Source organism: Macaca thibetana, chromosome 16 (genome assembly GCF_024542745.1).
Source record: "Macaca thibetana thibetana isolate TM-01 chromosome 16, ASM2454274v1, whole genome shotgun sequence".
In the NCBI taxonomy this organism is placed as follows: Eukaryota; Metazoa; Chordata; class Mammalia; order Primates; family Cercopithecidae; genus Macaca; species Macaca thibetana.
The window spans coordinates 18,348,361-18,371,907 of record NC_065593.1 but is presented as its reverse complement, the minus strand read 5'-3'; the positions used below and the strand labels follow the sequence as shown (position 1 = coordinate 18,371,907).

At 52.9% G+C, this 23,547-nt stretch overlaps 1 protein-coding gene across 6 annotated transcripts in view; it reads left to right on the top strand.

Annotated features, from left to right (window-relative positions):
• Nucleotides 1-23,547, top strand: part of RAP1GAP2 (RAP1 GTPase activating protein 2) — a 276,444-nt gene that overhangs the window by 153,697 nt on the left and 99,200 nt on the right. The window lies entirely within an intron of this gene.

Below are 23,547 nucleotides of genomic sequence, written 5' to 3'. Positions count from 1 at the left end.
GGGATTACAGGCATGCGCCACCACACCTGGCTAAGTTTGTATTTTTAGTAGACTTGGGGTTTCTCCATGTTGGTCAGGCTGGTCTCGAACTCCTGAGCTCAGGTGATCCACCCGCCTTGGGCTCCCAAAGTGCTGGAATTATAAGTGTGAGCCACCACGCCCAGCCATTTTTGGTATTTTTAGTAGAGACGGGGTTTCACCATGTTGGCCAGGCTGGTCTCGAACTCCAGACCTCAGGTGATCCTCCCGCCTCAGCCTCCCAAAGTGCTGGGATTACAGGCGTGAGCCACCATGCCTGGCCCCCACCCCTGCTTTTTAAAATTCATTTTTATTTTGAGATGGAGTCTTGCTCTGTTGCCCAGGCTAGAGTACAATGGCACAATCTTGGCTCACCACAACCTCCACTTCCTGGGTTCAAGCGATTCTCCTGCCTCAGCCTCCCAAGTAGCTGAGATTACAAGCACGTGCCACTACGCCCAGCTAATTTTTGTATTTTTAGTACAGATGGCGTTTAACCATGTTGACCAGGCTGGTCTCGAACTCCTGACCTCAGGTGATCCACTTGCCTCAGCCTCCCAGAAGTGCTGGGATTACAGGCATAAGCCAGTGCACCTGGCCAAAGTTTACCCACTTCTTAGCTATATAACCTCTGCACATCTCAGTTTCCTCTTTTGTAGAATAGGGATGTATTAGTCCTGTCTCGCATTGCTCTGAAGTAATACCCAAGACTGGATAATTTATAAAGAAAGGAGGTTTGGCCAGGTGTGGTGGCTCACACCTGTAATCCCAGCACTTTGGAAGGCTGAGGCGGGCAGATCATGAGGTCAGGAGTTCGAGACCAGCCTGGCCAATATGGTGAAACCCTGTTTCTACTAAAAATATAAAAATTAGTCAGGCATGGTGGCGGGCACTTGTAATCCTAGCTACTCGGGAGGCTGAGGCAGGAGAATCACTTGAACCTGGGAGGTCGAGGTTGCAGTGAGTCGAGATCGTGCCATTGTACTCCAGCCTGGGCAATAGAGGGAGACTCGATCTTAAAAAAAAAAAAAAAAAAAGGCAGTTTAACTGGCTCACAGTTCTGTAGGCTGTACAGGAAGCGTGATGGTGGCATCTGCTTGGCTGCTGGGGTGCCTCAGGAAACTTTTATTCATGACTAAAGGCGAAGCAGGAGGAGGCATGTCACGGGGCCAGAACGGGAGTGAGGGAGCGAGGGAGGGTGCCGCACACTTTTAAACCAGATCTCATGAGAATTCACCCACAATGTCGAGGACAGCACCAGGGAGGGGATGGTGCTAAACCGTTCATGAGAAATCCACCCTGTGGTCCAGTCAGCTCCTAGCAGGCCCCACCTCCCGCACTGAGGGTTACAGTCTCATGTGAGATTTGGGCGGGGACACAAACCCAAACTATATCAAGGATAGTAAGAGTACCTGCCCTGTGTGGCTCTAGTGAAGATTAATTGAGATGATATGCCTTTATCGCTTAGAACAGCGGTATGCAGTAAGTGCTACGTAAATATCAGTCGTTATTATTCCTCCAAAAAACTGTGTTTCTGAAATGTGCAGAGAATAGCAATGCTTAGAGAGACTAGGGGGGAAGTACACCAGGTTTTCTGTGAATATAGTTTGTCAGGGTGCCCTGATTTCTGCCTTGCCAGGTGCCCGCAGCTGAGGGGCCTGTCTGTGGAATGAACAAGGATTGACATTTTGTGTGGGTGGCCCTACGAGAGCCTTGTGTATCAGACTCAAAACCCTGCCTGATAAATGTGGATGCCCTTGAGGGTCTTGGAAAAAGGCTAAAAACCAGGATCCAGCCCAGCATCTGAGCCAGACCTGGAGGAAGGAACATATTTCTGAGTTGTGCTTCCAACTCTTGCCTTCTGAATCTGACCTAAACAGGGGGCCCTGGCGAGGGAAGGGAGCAGAAAGAACCTGCAGGGTCGCCATCTTCATAAAGGTTTTTGGGCCTAAGTCGAGACATGGGTAATTCGGGGTTGTGGAGAGGCCCGAGGCTGGCCTTGGAATATGTTTTATGAGCAGTTTGTCCTCATCAGAAGTTTCTTTCCTAACTCCTTTTGCCTGTAGCTGATATTAAAATGAGTCTGTATTTCGGGGATAGATACTGACCTTGTGGGGAACATGAGAAAGTGGGGGGCAGGGCCTAAAAGCCATGGGGGGCCAGGCAGGGGTACAGCTGCCCTTTCAGCCTGAGTGGCCCATGGTCTGGGAGTCTGGGCTGATGGTAAAGGTGACTGGCTGCCAGGCCCTCCTTCCGTCGCCCTCTCCGTTTTCCTTTTCTCTTTTTTAATTTTTTAATTTTTTGAGATGGAGTCTTGCTCTGTTGCCCAGGCTGGAGTGCAGTGGCACGATCTCGGCTCACTGCAACCTCTGCCTCCTGGGTTCAAGCGATTCTCCTACCTCAGCCTCTCAAGTAGCTGGGATTATAGGCACCCGCCACCACACCTGGCTAATTTTTATATTTTTAGTAGAGGTGGGATTTTGCCATGTTGGCCAGGCTGGTCTTGAACTGTTGACCTCAGGTGATCCACTCGCCTCGGCCTCCCAAAGTGCTGGGATTACAGGCATGAGCCACCACATCTGGCCTCCTTTTTTCTTTTTTTTTTTTTGTTTGAGACAGGTTCTCTGTCGCCCAGACTGGAGTGCAGTGGTACGATCATGGCTCACTGCAGCCTTGACCTTCTGGGCCCAAGCAGTCCTCCTACCTCAGCCTCCCAGGGAGCTGGGACCACAGGTGTGCACCACCACGCCCTACTAGGCTTAAACAGATTTTTTTTTTTTAAATTTGTAGAGGCGGGGTCTCCCTGTGTTCCCAGGCTGTCCTCTCCCTTTTTCTTGTCGTGCTCTTCGCCTCTTTCTGCCTGTTGGTGAGGGCTCGGCTCTGGCTCACTTTGCTGGCGTTCAGAAGACTTATAGAGCACTTGGCATTCAGGGTGTCACCCAGGGGATGCTCCCAGCGCCCCCCGCCCCACCCCAGGCATCCCACCTGCCGTTGGAGGCCTGACCAGCCATCCCACCCCAGAACTTAGTCCCTGGGTCTGTGATGTCCCTGCCTGTTTTCAGGTCCTGCCTCCCCCACGGGATGGTGCTGGGTCTGGGTCTTGCCTCTTCCTGGGATTTAGAAACCAGTCGTGTGACATCGTGCAGTTCAGTCATCTTCTGTGAACCTCGGTTTCTTCATTTATAGAACGGAGCTCACCCTGTAGGGTGACTGCAAGGATTACAGGAGGAAGCAGGCGGACAAGGGCTCCGTAAGGTGCCAGGCTTCCTGCAGGTGTCGAATATCAGCACATAATGGACACTAGTGGTTCTTATCATGGTCAATATGCCAAACACACGTAGGGTGGTTCCATTGATAATCCCGCTCTTCTTCTCTGCCAGCCGCCATAGACTCTTCTCCACTGAGACCGGCTCAGCAGCGGGATGCCGCCAGATTCTGTGTTCTGACATCCACCCCCACCTGCTACCCCCATCCAAGAGTGTCATTTACCTGACACTCAAGCCTGCTGCGTCTGGGGCTTCAGAGGCCAGTGGATGGTGGGTTCTGTGATGCTTCCTGAAGGGATGTACCCTGCGTAGATCTGTGCCTCAGTGGGTTCCTCCTGTGCGTGCCCCTCCTGCTGGCTTTTTACCCCAGGGGCCCCCAGCAGATCTGTGCTCTTGGCTGAGTGTGGAGATGGAGTTTCAGGCCTTGGGGGTAGATTTGATTCCTAGGGTTGCTAGAGCAAATTGCTATGAACTTGATGGGCTGAAATAAAAGGATAAAAGGAATTTCTTTTCTTCTTCTTCTTTTTTTTTTTTTTTTTTTTGGGACAGAGTCTCACTCGGTCACCCAGGCTAGAGTGCAGTGGCGTGATCTTGGCTCACCGCACCTTCTGCCTCCTGGGTTCAAGCAGTTCTCCTGCCTCAGCCTCCCAAGCAGCTGGAATTACAGACACCAGCCACCACACCCGGCTAATTTTTTGTATTTTTAGTAGAGTCGGTGTTTTGCCACGTTGGCCAGGCTGGTCTTGAACTCCTGATCTCAGGTGATCCACCCGCCTCAGCCCCCCAAAGTCCTGGGATTACAGGCATGAGCCACCGTACCCGGCCAGCAATTTATTTTCTCACAGCTCTAGAGGCCAGAAGTCTGGAATTAAGGTGTCAGCAGGGCCGTGCTCCCACCAGAGGCTCCAGCGGAAGCTCCTTGCCTGTCTCTTCCAGTGCCTGGTGGCTCCAGGCCTGTCTCTGACTGGGGGCTCTGCCCTCTTTCTCTGTCTTCTTCATGTGGCTCCCTCCTCTCCTCCCTGGGGGTCTCTCCTCTGTGTGTCTCTTTTAAGACACTTGTCCTTGGATTTAGAGCCCACCCGGGTAATCCAGAATGATCTCGTCTCAAACTCCTTCGTATCTTAAAATTATATCTGTTATCTCAATCTCTTCCGACTGTCACAACAAAATACTTTAGACTTGGTAATTTACAAACAATAGCCATTTATTTCTCACCATGCTGGAGGCCGGGAAATCCCAGATCGAGGCTCCCAGAGACTCACTGATGAAGGCCCACATTCTGTGTCTAAGATGACACCTTCTTGCAGTGTCCTTGCAGGGAGGAAGGCGGAAGGACAGGAGGGACTCCCTCATCCCCCCAGGCCTTCTAGGAGGCCGTTAATCCCATTGCTGAGGGTGGAACCTTTATTACCTGGTCTCACTTCCCCAGACCTCGCCTTCTCATACCGTCACCTTGGGAGGGACACGTGCATTCAGACTGCAGCATGGGTAAAGACCCTTTTTCCGAATAAGGTTACATGCTCAGGTTCCTGGATACACACATATCTTTTTGGGGGCCACCATTATGAGGTCAGGGCTGCCCTCTCCTGGGAGCTCCTGGCGGGAGCTTGGTGAGGCTCTGAGCTCTGCCAGCACCTGCTCCTCCTTGTGTAGTTGAATGTCATTCAGGTGAGACTGCAAGGGTGTGTGTGTGAGGTACAGGGTGTTGTGGGGCTGGGAGGACCCGGTGCAGCTCCAGCTCACACAAATGGGGCAGAGCATGACCTTCCCATCCCTGCTGCCCCAGGACCTGGTACATATGGGGCCCATGGCAGGTGCTTCATAAACACTTAGTAGTTGGTGCTTAATAAATACTCACAATAGGTTGTCAATGAATCCTCATTGATTGATCCAGCCTTAAGGATGTGGCAATGAACAAAAAAGCGCCTAATATTTTCTTTCTTTCTTTCTTTTTTTTTTTTTGAGACGGAAATTCGCTGATATTGCCAGGCTGGAGTGCAGTGGCGCAATCTTGGCTCACTGCAACCTCCTCGTCCCGGATTCAAGCGATTCTCCTGCCTCAGCCTCCCGAGCATCTGGGACTACGGGCACGTGCCACCATGCCCAGTTAATTTTTGTATTTTTAGTAGAGACAGGGTTTCACCATGTTGGCTAGGCTGGTCTCGAACTCCTGACTTTGTGATCTGCCCGCCTCGGCCTCCCAAAATGCCGGAGTTACAGGCATGAGCCACCGCACCCAGCCTTTTTTTTTTTTTTTCTGAGGCAGAGTCTCACTCTGTTGCCCAGGTTGGCGTGCAGTGGTGCAATCTTGGCTCACTGCAACCTCTGCCTCCCGGGCTCCAGAGATTCTCCTGCCTCAGCTGGAGTGGCTGGGATTACAGACGCACACCACCACGCCTGGCAAATTTTTTTTTTGTATTTTTAGTAGAGACTGGGTTTCACCATGTTGGCCAGGCTGGTCTCAAACTCCTGACCTCAGGTGATCTACCCGCCTCAGCCTCCCAAAGTGCTGGGATGACAGGCATGAGCCAACGTGCCCAGCTGTTTTCTTCGATAATTTTTATAAGACTTTTTTTTGTGTGTGTTCGAGTAACCAGCAAATATAAAACACCCCAGACAATTTTAAATAAAATGATATATGCTTATTATAAAGTTAAAGCAATCGTAAAGTACAGAGAAAATTAAAAAAATGAATAATGTCCTAATAATAATCCTACCATCCAGAAGTATCCATTCTTACCATTTGCTAATCGTCCAGATATCTTGGCATCGTACACATAGATAGAGGCACACATAAATGAGATCACACTGTTTGTGCTCCTCTGTAATAAAGAGAGTTAAATTCAATTTTCCTTGCATTAACCAGTGAAAAAGAAATAAACAAGTGGCTCAGAAGGAGTTGCTGAAGTTTAGAGAAATGTTTCCTCTCTGTAAGAGATATTAATTTCTCTAAGAGGGCCGGGCGCGGTGGCTCAAGCCTGTAATCCCAGCACTTTGGGAGGCCGAGACGGGCAGATCACGAGGTTAGGAGATCGAGACCAACCTGGCTAACACGGTGAAACCCCGTCGCTACTAAAAAATACAAAAAACTAGCCGGGCAAGGTGGCGGGCGCCTGTAGTCCCAGCTACTTGGGAGGCTGAGGCAGGAGAATGGCGTGAACCCAGGAGGCGGAGCTTGCAGTGAGTGGAGATCGCGCCACCGCACTCCAGCCTGGGCGACAGAGCGAGACTCCGTCTCAAAAAAAAAAAAAAGATTTCTCTAGGAGTTCTCTGACAGTGAGGAAAAAGATTATGATAAAAAGAACCAAGCCTTTGGGGTAGAGATATTAATTTTAAAAGATAATTTCAACTTTAAACACAGAGTTTGGCTCCCCGCTTTGAATATGAGAGTTGGGTGATTTTAGAGGAAAGAGGGTGCAGCCTGGGAACTTTGAGAGTGCTCCATTTTTATTTTTATTTTTATTTTTATTTGAGATGGAGCCTCCCTCTGTCGCCCAGGGTGGAGTGCAGTGGTGCGATCTCGGCTCACTGCAAGCTCCACCTCCCGGGTTCACGCCATTCTCCTGCCTCAACTTCCTGAGTAGCTGGGACTACAGGTGCCCGCCACCTCGCCCGGCTAGTTTTTTGTATATTTTTGAAGTAGAGATGGGGTTTCACCGTGTTAGCCAGGATGGTCTCGATCTCCTGACCTTGTGATCCGCCTGCCTCGGCCTCCCAAAGTGCTGGGATTACAGGCGTGCGCCACCGCGCCCGGCCAAGAGTGCTTTCGAGGGGAGCTGCTGTTCTTGGAAGAGCAGGCTGAGTAACAGGGTCTGCACCTCCAGACGCCTGGAGGGAGTGTTCTGAGCTGTGGCTCAGTTACACGTGGGAATGAAGCAGAGCCCATCTCCGGAGCGAATGCGGCTCAGTTACACGAGCGAATAGGGTTTGTTAGCAAGTGACACGGCTGAGCTGATTGGATCTGGCCGCAGGACTGAGAAATTTCTGAAGTGTCAGATGTTAATAGGATGGCTGGGGCTGGTTGTCTCTACACGGGAAGCCAGAAGTGGGGGTGGATGGCCGGGTGCCATCATCTGCTGTAGAGGAGGAATTTGGGAGAAAGGAAATCGGAGGTGGGGAGGGGAAAAGAGGGAAGGAGGGAAGGAGGGTGGAAGATGGAGAAGAGAGGCCAGTGGCATTGGAGGTGGAGGGGGAAAGAGGAATGAGATGGGGCTGGTGGAGGAGTTGCGTTTGCTTCATCGAGGATCACACATTGGTGGGGTGGGCTGAGTTTGTTTTCAAATATGTTTTATTTGGCCAATGTGATGTTAAAAAAATATTTCAATATTCTTTAGGGGGAATGTCCCCTCCCCAGTCCTGTTTAGTCTTGGAGCCTATATCCTCTCTGGTCCCTGAAGGTGTCTGGGTTTGAGACCTTCGCCAGATGACCTGTGGCTCTTTCTAGAGCTCTTTCTTCCCAGGGGGTAGTCCTGGTGGGTGGCCCAGGCTCAGAGGAGACCAGAATTGCATCTCATGTCAGAGATGCCATGGGGATCAGGAGAATTCTGAGAATGAGATTAGATCCCCAGTGGCGCCCTGACCTCATCCCGCTGTGGATTCCAGATGTGGTTCGGGACTGTATGTGAGTGCCCCTTGGCGGTGGTCAGTTCTGTGGTCCGGAGAGCTGGGCTGTGGGAGACAGGAGGCAGGAGCTGTGGGAGACAGGAGGCAGGAGTTGTGGTTCTTGTCTGCTTGGCCTCGTGCTTGGTGACTCTTGGTTGAACCAGGAAGATGTGATCTCTGTTCTTTGAAGGCGTAACGGCTGTGAGGAAGCAAGAACCACAGAAACCCTCCTCCGAAAGTGATGCAAGATAAGCCATTTGCACACTGCTATAAAGAAATACTTCATAGCAGTATAAATACAAGAAATACCAGAGACTGGGTGATTTATAAAGAAAGAGGTTTAATTGACTCATGGTTCTGTATGGCTGGGGAGGCCTCAGGAAACTTACAATCATGAAGGAGAAGCAAGTGCCTTCTTCACAAGGCGGCAGGAAAGAGAAGAGGGAAGGCGGAGCTTCCAGACACCTAAACCCATCAGATCTCATGAGAACTCACTCACTGTCATGAGAACAGCCTGGGGAAAACGGCCCCCATGATCCAATCCTCCACACGTGGGGATTACAGTTGGAGATGAGGTTTGGGTGGGGACACAGAGCCACACCAGTGCCAGGGTAAGCTGAAAAGGTCAGGAATTCCCTGGATGGTGCTCTCCCTGCCGTTTCTCTAAGAGGAGGTTGATTCTGGGGATTGGAAGGTATTTCCAGGCCACAGAGCTCAGAGTGAGTTCTTCAAACACCAGCATGGAAAAGCAGAGAGCAGAGGCCAGCAGCCCTGGTCAGATCTGAGGAGCAGGAAGGTGGGTCCGCAAAGCCTGGGGAGGGTCCAGTCAGCGTGGGGCCGGGCCAGGTTAGGAACCTGGTCAGGCCGGGCGTGGTGGCTCATGCCTGTAATCCCAGCACTTTGGGAGGCTGAGGCAGGTGGATCACCTGAGGTCAGGAGTTTGAAACCAACCTGGCCAACAGGGCGAAAGCCCCGTCGCTACTAAAAATACAAAAATTAGCCAGGCATGGTGACGGGTGTCAGTAATCCCAGCTACGCGGCAGAATGAGGCAGGAGAATTGCTTGAACCTGGGAGACAGAGGTTGCAGTGAGCCGAGATTGTGCCTGGGCAACAGAGCAAGCCTCTGTCTCAAAAAAAAAAAAAAAAAAAGGATCCTGGTCAGAGCAGAGCAAGGCTGAGCCCTGGGGATAACTGAGCTTAGTGTTATTCATGGAGGCAGGAGCCAGGAAGCCCAGGCCTCCTGGCCCATTGGTCCAGCCTGACTTGGCGTGGACAGCCCTACCTCCACCAGTGCCCTCATCCTCTTCACACGGCATGATCTCAACAACCCATTTGGCAGCCTTTCTCCTTGCTGCGTGAGTCCTGGACCTGGTGGAAGTCAGGAGAGTAGACTTGGTTTCTTGAGGGGCAGCTCAGAGCTTCAAGGCAGTTACAACAATAAAACTCACCACACACTGTGAATCTGCGCCCCAGAGCATTGCGGTTTTGAGGATGGGAGTCAGGCGAGCAGTTCAGAGGCACAGTGCCAGAGTGTCACAGTTCCTCCTTCCCCCAAAGCCAGCTTGTCCTTGAACCTGTCAGGAGGTTTCTGTTAGTTTCTTATGGCCGCTGTCACAAATGGCCACACACTTAGTGGCTTAAGGCAACACAAATCTATCATCTTACAGTTCTGAGGTTAGAAGTATGGAATGGGTGTCACTGGGATCAAATCAAGATATTGCCAGGGGTGGGCGCTGTGGCTCATGCCTGCAATCCCAGCACTTTGGGAAGCCAAGGTGGGCGGATCACCTGAGGTCAAGAGTTTGAGACCAGCCTGGCCAACACGGTGAAACCCTATCTCTACTAAAAATACAAAAATTAACTGGGCATGGTGGCGTGTGCCTGTAGTCCCAGCTACTTGGGAGGTTGAGGCAGGAGAATCTCTTGAACCCAGGAGGTGGAGGTTGCAGTGAGCTGAGATCGTACCATTACGCTCCAGCCTGGGTGACAGAGCGAGACTCCGTCTCAAAACAACAACAACAATAAGACATTGCCAGGGCTGCATTCCCTCTGTGGGCTCCAGGGGACAATCTATCCTCTTGTCTTGTCAGCTCCTAGAAGGTCACCTGTATTCTGGCCCCATTCCTCTGTTTTCAAGGCCGGCCACGCTGGAGCACATCTTTCTCACACCGCCGTCTCTCTGATGCCCTCTCTTCTGCCTCCTCATTACAAAGACTCTTTTGATTACACTGGGCGGACCTGGATCATCCAGGCCCCTCTTCCCATCTCAGGGGCAGCTGACTGGCAGCCTTAATTCTAGCCGCAACCTGAACTCCCCCTTGCCACGTAACCTCACACATTCCCAGGTTTCGGGGATTGGGACAAGGGCACCTCTGGGTGAGTGTTGGGGGGCATTATTTGGCCTAACACAAGGACCCACCTTCATGGACTTTGTTTAGGACCTGGGTACTCGTCTGTAAAACGGGCATCTCTACCTGCTTCCTAGAGGAAAGGCTGGCCAGCCCACCGCATAGCTGGCCTTCCCTCTGTGGGATTCCGTGGTTTGGGACTAATTCTTCACCTGCCTGATCTCGTTGTTTTGCGAGCCCGTGACTGATGATAGTGACTGATGATATGGTATCAGATATCCTTGCCCTGATCCCACGACCATAGGACTTGAAGGGCGGGGATGGTATATGTGTCTAAGCATTTCCACAGAGAGATAAGGGACACAGCACACACATTGCCAGCCTAGAGGACCTACAACCTTGGTTTTGTTACCTTGAGTCAGCTGCTCGCTGATCCCCCAGCAACGGGTGCAAAAGCCACCACTCACTCCTTGAGAGGGGAAGGAAAAAAGACACACGTTAAGCTTTGTCCAGCTCTGATTTGGACCTGCCCAATTTTACTTGAAAGAAGGTGCCATTGTCCGCTTCCCATTCACACGTCGCCACCTTCCTCCCATCTAACCCGAATCTTTCCTGTTGCAATTTCAGCCCGCTGGCTCTCCGTGCGGCCGGCGGGGAAACAGCAAAGCTGGCTCCCACATTGATAATGACACCTAATCCTGCAATCTGCTTCTATCCGGTTCTAATCATGCCCCTGCTTTCATTCCCAGGAGCAGGGGCACCCTCTGTTTGGTCCTGACAAAGTGGACTGTCCGTGGTTGACAGCCTGCGGGTCTAGGGTCGCCTGGAGGTGAGGGTGGGAAGGTGTGGGAGGGGAGGGAGGCACTGCCTTCTGCTCAGACTAGCAGCGTGTAGATAACCCTCGCCAGGTGACCTGCCTGGCACGGAAAGTCCCCCCTCCTGGTCCTCCAGGTCAGATAGCGTTGCCTGGCTACGGGGCAGTCAGCGAGGCTCCGGCAGGACGAGTAAACAGGCACACATGTTTAAAATTCAATATCACTGGCGGGCAAACACTCCAGCAGCGCCTTCCAGCCCACCGATAATCTCTAATTCTTCTCGCTCGATGCGTGCGGGGGCCTTGCACCGAGACCCAGATGGTCTCTTCTGGGAATTGGTCATCAGCTGTTGTGAGGGATGGGGAGTGGGGGGGCCCATTATAGCCTCAGCCTCATGCGGACTATCATCCCGATTGCTCTGGGCAGGCTCCCGAGAGACTCTGGGGCTGGTCTGGATTCACTGGCTGGATGGAGCTTCCAGGGTGGGGAGCTGTCTGGGTTCAGTGGCTCACACCTGTAATCCCAGCACTGTGGGAAGCCGAGGCAGGAGAATTGTTTGAAGCCAGGAGTTCGAGACCAGCCTGGGCAACAGAGCAAGACCCCGTCTCTAAAAAAACAAAAACTAGCTGGGCATGGAGGTGCACACCTGTAGTCCCAACTACTTGGGAGGCTGAGGTGGCAGGATCCTTGGAACCCAGGCATTTGAGGCTGCAGTGAATCATGATCGCGCCACTGTACTCCAGCCTGGGCGACAGAGTGAGACTCCATCTCAAGCAGGAAAAAAAAAAGGGCAGGGGAAGCTCATGCAGATTTCTGTCTGCCTTGGGCTGCAAAGAGGCTGTGGAGGGGGCAGGGCCTGCGGAGGGTGTGCCTGGGCACCTGGCACAGGCGATGAATGAGGGCTGGAATCTGGCAATCCACTGGCCCCGCCAGGTGTCTGTGATGGGCGGCATTTATTAAGAGGAAGGGGTGCACCATCTGGAGGGTGGGAGAAGGTAGGCCAGCCTCCTCTTTGCTGGAGGTGCCACATGGCTTCCTGGGGCATCTCCCAGGGCACTTGGTGAGCTGGTTCCTAGTAAAGTCATTCCTGATAGGGATCGTTTGGCATCAACACGGGGAGCAGGTGAGGGTGACTGTTTTCCGTACATGTGCCTCATGCTTGCCTTCTTCCATTGCTTAGGCTTCCTCCCCTTCCCTGGCTCTTATGTTCAAGGCCAGGTTATGCCCCTGGTAGCAAAGACCCCAGGACTGCCCTGCGCCACGAAGGCAGTGGGCTCCTTTCCTGGGTACCCTGTTTTCCAGAGGCAGCCCCGATCCAGGCTGCCTAATAGTTCCAGGAGATGACGGTCCTGAGGGTGTGTGCCCAGCCTGAGCCTTGTAGGTGCAACCCAGATCACCAGTGCACCCCCCTTCTCCAGTAGACATGGCCTGTCCTTCAGGCCTGAGGGGACAGGGCCAGATGAGCAGACTCGTCACTCCCAGGGCCCCCTGCTCACCCTTCCCTCTGAGTAGCTGTGTGGCCAAAGGACCTCCTAGTTTAGTGCCTTGGGGTCACAGTGTGTCACCTGCCATGTGTAGCACAGAAAGGCTCCTGGAAGGGTGTCTGGCACTGTAAGAGGCCAGGACTCTCTTTGTGATGGATCTACCTTGCAGTCAAATGCCTCAGCCTCATCCGTTGCTGGCTGGGAGATGACTGGGAGCCGGATTGCCCCAGCTGTGGGTCTAGACCTTCCCACAATGGCTCACCAGGCCCTCTTGTGGCCAATACCATCAGTACCAGATGGGAGCCTGTGGCTGGGGCTGGGGGTCTGGGGAGGGGTGACAAGTCCACCAGCTGCTCACTGTGTCAGCTGGGTAGACCCAGAGGGTCAGGCGGCCAGGAACTCGGACCTTGCCCCGTGTCCACTGCCAGCCTCAGTGCTCAGGTGCCCTGGAGACCTCATTAGACCAGGCCTGAGTGGGGCTGTGGCAGCTTCCTCACCCGGAGTGGGAGCTTCTGCCACTTGCCCTGCATTTCCTGCGTTGCAGGCTCATCCAGTGTTTCGGTCTTGCCTGGCCTGCAGCTTCAGCCCAAGGTCTGCAAGGCAGCACCAGCTCTCAGAGCCAGGTGGGAATGCCGCTTCAAACACACGCACAGAGGCATCGATCTCTTTTGGTAGAAAAGCAGTTGGATTGTAAGAAAAAGACTGAGGTCTCTAACGTGTCCTCCTTTACTCTGTGTGCCTCTTGTGTTGCCTGTGTGCTTGAGTGGGGGACCACGGGACAGGCAAATTAGAAACTGCACAAAACCAAAATAAAAGGAAAAGAAAACCAAATCGAAACAAAGAAATAAAATATAAAACAAAACAGAAGAGCTGGCCGGGCGCGGTGGCTCAAGCCTGTAATCCCAGCACTTTGGGAGGCCGAGACGGGCGGATCACGAGGTCAGGAGATCGAGACCATCCTGGCTAACACAGTGAAACCCCGTCTCTACTAAAAATACAAAAAACTAGCCGGGCGAGGTGGCGGGCGCCTGTAGTCCCAGCTACTCGGGAGGCTGAGGCAGGAGAATGGCGTAAACCCGGGAGGCGGAGCTTGCAGTGAGCTGAGATACGGCCACCGCACTCCAGCCTGGGCGACAGAGCGAGACTCCGTCTCAAAAAAAAAAAAAAACAAAAAAACAAAAAAACAGAAGAGCTGGGCGCGGTGGCTTACGCCTGTAACGCCAGCACTTTGGGAGGCTGAGGCGGGCAGATCATTTGGGGTCAGGAGTTTGAGACCAGCCTGGCCAATGTGGTGAAACTGCATCTCTACTAAACGTACCAAAAAACTAGCCAGGCCTGGCACGCCCTGTAATCTCAGCTACTTGGGAGGCTGAGGCAGGAGAATTGCTTGAACCTGGGAGGCAGAGGCTGCAGTGAGCCGAGATCACGCCCTTGCACTCTGGCCTGGGTGACAGAGCGAGACTCCGTCTCAAAAAAAAAAAAAAAAAAAAAGGAAGAGAAACCATAACAGATAACTCTTCATGGCAGGAGGGTGTGTACAGCTGAGCCATGATCCCCGCCTTTTGGACTGATAAACCTGGCTGAGGACTAGGTGTGTATGTTTGCCAGGAGTGAGTGTTTCTTGTGTGTGTGTGTGTGTCGGGTGAACGTGACTGTGAATGTTTTGGGTAGTTCTGTGTTGTATCAGGTGTTTTGGACATCTGTTTGGGGGTGGGTATTGTGGGACACCACGTTGGTGTGAATGTGTCTGCAGTTGAGTGATTCCCCCAGCCAGGACAGTGGGGCCGGGAAGGACAGCCCATTGCCCTACCCCAACCTCGTTAGGGCCTCCGTTTGCCCCAGCACCCCCGTCTTCAGCCCCAGCTGGCAAAAGGGGGTGGGGCAATCGTGTTATTTAACATACGGCTCATAGGGAAGAGAGCTGTTTCGTATTAAAGTCTCCACGCAGTTGTTCATGTATAATTAGGCTGTAGGAGCCTGGGGACGGACTGACTGTTGGAATCACTCGGGACCGAAGCACTTATTTAAGTAATCATGAACTGGAAGATGGGAAAGGAACAGAACATGCAATTTGCAGACGTCCCCTCTTCCTGCAGGTCAGCCTGCAATGAAACTCCCAGCAAGTGAGGAGGCTGGGGCCTTGCTCAGCCTTCCTCTTCCCTCTGGTGAGGGGAAGGGTGGGTGGGGTCTTTGAAGGGATGCTGGGGATGAGTTGGGGTTATGGAGATGGTATCTCTCAGGCACATCAGAAGCACAAGCCCCCCAAATTTCCAGCTTCTCATGACTCCTTTTCTGACACTGCCCTTTACTCAGTGCAATCCAGCAGCACAAAGATATATAATGATATATTCAGTTCTCAGTCCAGCACGTTTGATGAACACCTGCTCTGCACTAGGCCAGGGACGGCTCCGGCGAAGTCCCAGTAATCCATTGTCCCGGGTGGAGGAGGATGTTAACAGGAAGAGCCCAGATAATTGAAATTCTGGTTTAGCTCATCTGTAAATCTGCTTTCGCTGCTGCTGATGTGGGTATGGGGGATGGGACACTGTTCTCCTCCTTTGCGCTGAAGCAGAAGCTGCCTGGCTGGGGGTCTCCGGGAAGGAGGTGCTGGAGCGGCCAAGTTCTGGAGCAGTTAAGGCTGCTAGTGGTGACGGGGCACCTCATGGTCTCTCTGGGGGACAACTGCAGCCCCAGTGGAGGAGGAAGGAGAGTGGCCAACTGCACACCCCATAACAAGTGTGGGACCCAGAGCTCAGGGAGAGGAGAGGGAGGAACGGTAGTCGGTATGTGGTGTGTGTCTTGGCATATGATGCCTCTCACTGGAAATTCTGTGAGGTTGCATCCTTTTTATTATTTATTATTTATTTATATATTTTTTTGAAACAGAGTCTTGCTCTGTCGCCCAGGCTGGAGTGCAGTGGCACGATCTCGGCTCGCTGCAAGCCCCGCCTCCTGGGTTCACGCCAATCTCCTACCTCAGCCTCCTGAGTAGCTGGGACCACAGGCGCCCGCCACCACGCTCAGCTAATTTTTTTTTTTTTTGCATTTTTAGTAGAGATGGGGTTTCACCATGTTAGCCAGGATGGTCTCGATCTCCTGACCTCGTGATCCGCCTGCCTCGGCCTCCCAAAGTGCTGGGATTACAAGCATGAGCCCCCGCACCCGGCCTATTTTTTATTATTTTTTGAAAATACAACGAGAGCAGCAGGGTTGCAACTTTTGATTCAGTCTGATCTGCACAGCCCTGGGACTGAGTGGGACAGAGAGAATAGATAGAGAATCTTTGTTCTGGAGATGCGTGAAGTGAGCTGTGGGTCCTAGCCAAGTTACTGGCAGGACTAGGCCACCCTCCTCCGTGGCTGCTGAGTTCATGGTCCCCTGAGATGTTGCTGGACTCTGTCCAGAGGGGTGGGGGAGATGGAAGGGGAGCTCAGGCAGGAGACAGCTTCTGAGATAAAGAGTCAGGCGTTCGAGACCAGCCTGACCAACATGGTGAAACCCCGTCTCTACTAAAAATACAGCAAAATTAGCCGGGCGCAGTGGCGGGCACCTGTAGTCCCAGCTGCTCGGGAGGCTGAGGCAGGAGAATGGTGTGAACCTGGGAGGCGGAGCTTGCAGTGAGCCGAGATCGTGCCACTGCCCTCCAGCCTGGGCGACAGAGCGAGACTCCGTCTCAAAAAAAAAAAAAAAAGAGCAGGGACCGTGGGCAGGGTGCAGGTTCCACATCTGGTCTGTGATGTGTTCCCTCTGGATGGGCAAACCCACAACTTCTTCAGCCTCTTTCCTCCTCCAGGCACAGGTCGAGGCTGGGATTGCGGGATCTGGAGTGCCTGGTTCTCAACACTTGCTTGGCAGAGGGGAGGAGGCCCAGTGTCCCCACGTGCAGGGCAGCATGGCTGTGGTTTCCCTCCTCCACCAGCCAGCCAGCCAGACAGTGGGCAGGAGAGGGCGGGAAGAGAGAAGGGCGAGTGGAAGGAAATGGACTTGTGTGGGCGGGTGAGCAAGTTGGAAAGTGCCTGGTGTAGAGAGGAACCTTGCCTGGGGGGCAGAGACCACCGCGGAGTGAGGGAGGGGGCCAGCCGTGCCTCTGACACAGCCAGACACCTGCCCTCCAGGGCCAGGAAAGTACCTCGTGTAGACAGGAACCTTGCCTGGGGGGCAGAGACCACTGTGGAGTGAGGGAGGGGGCCAGCTGTGCCTCTGACACAGCCAGACACCTGCCTGCCAGGGCCAGTTAGGAGAGAGTACAAGCTGCGGAGCCCATGGCACTTTGCATTTTCCAGGGACAAGGAGGCTTGGAGGGAAGCAGAGATTTTCCAGGAGGCCAACACCTCCCTTTTCTCCCACCCTCTCAGCCTGGGGGGCTCTTTATTCCCATTCTTCAGAGAGAGACACGGCGGAGAAGACGGGGCCACAGCTGTGGCTGCTGGGGAGACCCATGCCAAACCAGCCCCCTGCTCGCTTTCCTGCCTCTAGGCCTTTGCCTGGGCTGTTGCCCCTCCTAGAATGCCTAACCCTCTGGTTGACCCTGTTACAGAGCTGGCAAGGTCAGTCTTGAATAACCTGATGAGATTTCCAGAGCTGCTTTTTTCCAGTTCCCCCACCAAGAGGCTTAGACCTGAAGCTGAGCCTCACTTTGGGGAAAGACTGGGAAGTTTCAGGTTGAGGACCGGAACAGGACCAGGAGCTCGGCCAGCTGACGCCGCAAAGCCTGCCTCGGAGAGTCTCTGTGGCGTAGGAACCTTGCACTTAACCAGCGCGGGCAACTTGGAAGCAGGAGCTCCAGTTGTTTCCTGGAAAAATGGGGCCAATTACCCCAAGGCAGCCACGTTCTTACAGAGCCTCTTGCAAATACCCACAGGGTAACCTGACTTTGCTCGTAGCCACGGATGGCGTCCGTCATCCATGCCTCGTCTTTATGCCGTTTGTACTTTAGGTTGGTTCAGTACTTGACTGTTTACAAAGCACTTTTTTTTTTTTTTTTTTGAGACAGAGTCTCGCTCTGTTACCCAGGCTGGAGTGCAATGGTGTGATCTCGGCTCACTGCAACCCTGCCTCCTGGGTTCAAGTGATTCTCCTGCCTCAGACTTCTGAGTAGCGGGGATTACAGGCATGCGCCACCACGCTTGGCTAATTTTTGTATTTTTGGTAGAGATAGGGTTTCACCATGTTGACCAGGCTGGTCTTGAACTCCTGACCTTAGATGGTCCGCCCATCTCGGCCTCCCAAAGTGCTGGGGCGTGAGCCACCGCACCCGGCCTTATAAAGCACTTTCTTGAACTCTTCTTGTTCTTGCAGAAGAGAAGAATGATTTCCCCATTGTGCAGAAGAGAAAATGAAATACTCCTTTTAGCCAGCGGGTAAGACACAAACCTGAGTCTTGAGATTTCAAATCCAGTGTTCTTTCCATTACCCCCAAGAAATAATTACTGAGTACAAATAATTACTGAGTGTCTACTACTGTATTTCATTGCTTCTGAGACACTTTCTTCCTTCTCATTTAACAACTCTGAAATCAGGAGGCATGTCATAAGCAACAGCACACCATAATGTGTAATTGGAAACATTTTTGCTTTCTTAGTGGAGCACAAAATAATGTGCACCTGACAGTGGATGTCCTTTAAGAGTTGATGAAATCTGGTGTGTGCACAACTGTGGTGTGTGTAAACATGGCTTCTGCCTGCAAGGCGTGCAGTGTAGAGGAAAGGCCAGTCTTAGCTATTCGTGTGAAACAGAATATGACGCCTACCAAAACCAGCTCACATGCCACGGGAATTCCGGCTGAGGGGCTTCAGAAAAGCTTTAGGGAAGACGGGTGGGATTTGGTCTCTCAGCATCCTCTTCCATCTGTATCAACCAGCTGATTTAGACAACAGACCCGAGCCCTGCGAGTGTGGAGGCTCCAAACTTGGACCCTGGAGGCTGACTACGGGTTTGCATTGCCTGTTGTTCTAGATGTTTAACTCTCAGCCTCAGTTTTCTCAACGACAGAGTGGCTGTAATGATAGCGCTTGCCTCACAGGTGGTTGTGAGGATCAGCTAAGAGAACATAGTCAGGCCGGGCGCAGTGGCTCACACCTGTCATCCCAGCACTTTGGGAGGCCATGGCAGGTGAATCACCTGAGATCAGGAGTTCAAGACCAGCCTGACCAACATGGTGAAACCCTGTCTCTACTAAATACAAAAAATTAGTTGGGTGTGGTGGCAGGTGCCTGTAATCGCACCTACTTGGGAGGCTGAGGCAGGAGAATTGCCTGAACCTGGTAGGTGGAGGTTGCAGTGAGCTGAGATTGTGCCATTGCACTCCAGCCTGGGCAACAAGAGTGAAACTCTGTCTCTCTCTCTCACACACACACACACACACACAAAAGAACGTGCCGGCCGGGCGCGGTGGCTCAAGCCTGTAATCCCAGCACTTTGGGAGGCCAAGACGGGTGGATCATGAGGTCAGGAGATCGAGACCATCCTGGCTAACACAGTGAAACCCCGTCTCTACTAAAAAGTACAAAAACCTAGCCGGGCGAGGTGGCGGGCGCCTGTAGTCGCAGCTACTCGGGAGGCTGAGGCAGGAGAATGACGTAAACCCGGGAGGCGGAGCTTGCAGTGAGCTGAGATCGGGCCACTGCACTCCAGTCTGGGCGACAAAGCGAGACTGTCTCAGCAACAACAACAACAACAAAAAGAACGTCCCACATCTTTAGTCAAGGGTCTGACAGATAGAGTGAGAGCTCAATAAATGTCACCCCCCTGCCCCCATCCTGAAATTGATTCTATAAATCCAATACATGCAGAACCCACAGACATTTGTTGGTCGGTCGCTGGTGCAATGTCAAGCACGTTCACATTTGTGGTCTCATTTGATCTCTGGAAGTGCCGGAGGGTGGGGATCATTACTCTAGTGTCACAAAGGAGGCAAGTGAGGCACGAGGCCTCACAGCTGGCCGGTGGCCGGGCTGGGATTCGGAGGCTGGTCTGTCTGATTCTCGGTGCCGTGCTCTCTTCACCGGACTGCAGCTGCTGACGAAAAACGACAAGCAAGGAAGGAAAGGCGGCCGATCTGACGGGCTTGCTCCAGCTGGGGTGTTTTATGAATGAATGATCACGGCTGGGCATCCTTAATCGTGGGGTTTCTGGTTTCGAGAGAAGAGAGGTCTCATTCAGAGGTTCAGGAGGAACATGACAGCGGGGAAATGTGTGTAGACCACCATCTCCTCTCCCTGTCTCCACCTCCAGTGGCTGGTGGCCAGTTTTGCCTCCTAGGTACTATTTGTCTCGCTGGCCTTCATGCCTTCTTCTTTGCTTGGTTGCCTCTGGGACTCCCTCTCTTGGCTTGGGCCCTCCCCTGGCCATGGAGAGGATGTCAGAGTGTGGCCACACTGCTCTCTGCTCATGACCCTGCCAGGGGCCGTGGGCCTCCTCCGCCAGCCAGATTCTCCTTTGTGCCCTCTGAGGTTAACACAGACAAACGCACTCACCTTCCTCCCTCTTCCTGTCCTTCCTCCCTGCCTCCAACGTCTTTTCACTCAGAACACTTGGCTCTGCTATGAACAGGCTGTGCGACCTTCAGCAGGCCAGTTAACCTCTCTGAGCTTTAGTTACCCTCCCCTGGTGCGCCGAAATGGATGATCGTGAGGGTCAAATGGGAGGTGGTAGGAATGGGTCCTGGGCTGTGATATTGTGTCTCACTCTATTACTGTGTACCCTTAGAGGCAGACCTGACTTCCTTTTTACCTCCACGGCTTTATCTCCAAAGCGGAGGGAATAACTCTGGGAAGTCCTCCTGGACCCCCTTCCTTGCAGGACCCCCTTCCTTACAGGACCCCCTTCCTTGCAGGACCCCTTTCCTTGCAGGACCCCCTTCCTTGCAGGACCCCCTTCCTTGCAGGTCCCCCTTCCTTGCAGGACCCCCTTCCTTGCAGGAGCCCCTTCCTTGCAGGAGAGCCGTTGCCCACTCCTCTGTGTGCCCAGGCAGGCAGGCGTGGGCTTTACCCATGCTCCTTGCTCCTTGTTTTCTGGATTGTAATTATTTGCTTCTGTGATGGTCATAGTCACCAGACTGAAGTCAGTTCCTTTATTCAGTTATTCATTCAGCAAGCGTTTACTGAGCACCTGTGTGCCAGGTGCTGGGATTACAGATGAAACGGGGAAAACAGACAATTAAACAAGAAGTTTTAAGGCTGAGAGAGAAGTGATTGGATAGGGCATGTGTAGGGCGGGAGTACCACCTGGGGACAGGGAGGAGGGTGGAGACCAAGAGGGCTTCCTGGAGGAGGTGACCTCCACGTTAAGACCGAAAGGACAAGTAGGAGTCTAGCGAATAAAGTGGAGTGGGAAGGAGGAGAGGGACCGAGGGTGATCGTCCTTGGGTCTCCAGCTCTAGCCAGTGCCTGGCCCGGAGGAGATCAGTAAGTTCGTTCTCCATCTCTCTTCTTCCTTGCTCCTTCTGTACGCATTCCTGCAAAGAGGCGGGAGCTTGGAGCCTTGGTTTTCTGGACCCTGGGATGCTGTGGCCAAGGGGGTTGCAGAAGTGTTCTGGGTATGGCTTGTCCTAACAGCTTGGGCCATGCCACGTGGGTTCCTGAGGCTGGGGCTGCAGGAATGGGCATGGCAGGGTGTGGGGGGGACACTGCTGAATGACTCACTGGCTCTGAGTAGGAGTGGAGATGAGCCAGGCCAGCAGCACGTGCAGCAGGGAGCTGGAAGGATGTAGAGGATGCACCAGCCTTATCCTGGGTCCCTTTTTCCAGGAAAGGAGAGAAGGGCTCAGTAGGGACAGCGAGGCTCATGAACTCGACAATAGGGCTTCTCCAAGATGGTCTTTTATGTCAGAATTTTGAGTTGGCAGGGACATTGCCAGGCCTGTCTGCAGCTAGGGGTCCCTCTAGCACATGGAGCTTCCAAAGGAGGGAGGTGGCCCAGTTCACATCCTAGAGCTATGCTCCTCTCCTCCCTTATCCCGTGACCTCCAGCATCATTTCAAGCACCCGGGGATGGACCCGTGCCAAAGTCTTCTCTGCCTGGCCTCGATTAAGCTGTGTCTTCCCCCAGCCCCTGGAGACATTTCCTGGCCTCTCTTCTCCCTTGGAAGGCTGTGAGGTTCTGGAGCTGGAGCGAGCACAGGATAGGGCTGTGCTGGAGACAGGAGACAGGCTTTGTGTCTGGCGGCAGGCTGGGCAGGAGCAGGGAGCGAGCACGGAGCCAGGGCTGGGAGGAAGGATCGATGATCGTCACAAGTGCTATTGACAGAGGACATTTCGTGTCTCACCTTGCTCTGGACACAGCACGTACGTCGTGTCCTATTCTGTAGCCACTTTGCAGAGCGGGTTATATTTCTCCCATTTTATAGACATAGAAACTGAGGCTCAGAGGCTGAGTGACCAGCCCACGCAGCTTGTCAGTAGCAGAGCCATGAGTCAGTAGCTTGTCTGCCCCACACTAGGTCTGGGGCTATTTCTCCCACACCACACTGCTTTGTTTTGAGGGTTTAAAACATTCATTCCTTTCCTTCCAAGCTGGAGACCTTGCTTTCCTCCCAAAGCTGGAACAGAACTGAGGGCCCTGGATGGGTATGGAGTGTGACGTGTTGTTAGCGTTGGAAAGAGACTGTGAGACCCAGGGGAGCCCTGGGCTGAGCCGGGGCTGGCTCCTCCTTCCCCACAGCACTAGGTGCCTCTGGGCCTTGAGCTCATGGTGTGTCTCCCCCAGCCATTTGCTATATTTATTTTTAATTTTTTTTTGGTAAGATAATTACAGGGCATGAGCACTGCTATCTTTATTTAAACCATGTTATTATTATTTTTAAAACAGAGTAACACACACACAAAACCTACACAAAACATCTTGGATAAAAAAAATAAATATCTGGCTGGGCGCAGTGGCTTATGCCTGTAATCCCAGCACTTTGGGAGGCTGAGGCAGGTGGATCACCTGAGGTCAGGAGTTTGAGATCAGCCTGGCCAACATGGTGAAACCCCATGTCTACTAAAAATACAAAAACTAGCCGGGTATAGTGATGGGCACCTGTAATCCCAGCCACTCGGGAGGCTGAGGCAGGAGAATCTCTTGAACCTGGGAGGCAGAGGTTGCAGTGAGATCATGCCATTGTATTCCAGCCTGGGCAACAAGAGTGAAACTCCGTCTCAAAAAAAAATAAAGCAGGCTGTTCCTCAAAGAAAACAGTTCCCTATGCCTCTGCACACCCCTTTCCAGTCCTCCAAGCCACCACTTATTCTTATTCTTTTTTTTTTTTTTTTGAGACAGAATCCCGCTCTGTCGCCCAGGCTGGAGTGCAGCGGCACAATCTCGGCTCACTGCAAACTCTGCCTCCGGGGATCCAGTGATCCTCCGCCTCAGTCTCCTGAGTAGCTGGGATTACAGGTGCCCGCCACCACACCCAGCTAATTTTTGTAGTTTTAGTAGAGACGGGGTTTCACCATGTTGGCCAGGATGCTCTCGAACTCCTGACCTGAGGTGATCTGCCTACCTCGTCCTCCCAAAGTGCTGGGATGACAGGCGTGAGCCACCTTGCCTTTTAGCTCTTTCTTCACACCTCTTAGGTTCTGTGAGGTGCATGGGAATGCCTCTAAAGATGCAGGCACTGGTCTGTCTTTTACTTGTTTTTATTTTTCTTGCAGAGAGGGCTTCCCAGTTCAAAGAAGGGAAGATTGAGGCCCCCATCAAGTGGAGCCTGCTGGAGTCTCCTTTTTTTTTTTTTGAGACGGAGTCTCACTCTGTCACCCAGGCTGGAGTGCAGTGGCCGGATCTCAGCTCACTGCAAGCTCCGCCTCCTGGGTTTACGCCATTCTCCTGCCTCAGCCTCCCGAGTAGCTGGGACTACAGGCATCGCCACCTCGCTCGGCTAGTTTTTTTTGTATTTTTAGTAGAGACAGGGTTTCACCGTGTTAGTCAGGATGGTCTCGATCTCCTGACCTCGTGATCCGCCCGCCTCGGCCTCTCAAAGTGCTGGGATGACAGGCATGTGCCACCGCGCCCGGCCGACCTGCTGGAGTCTCC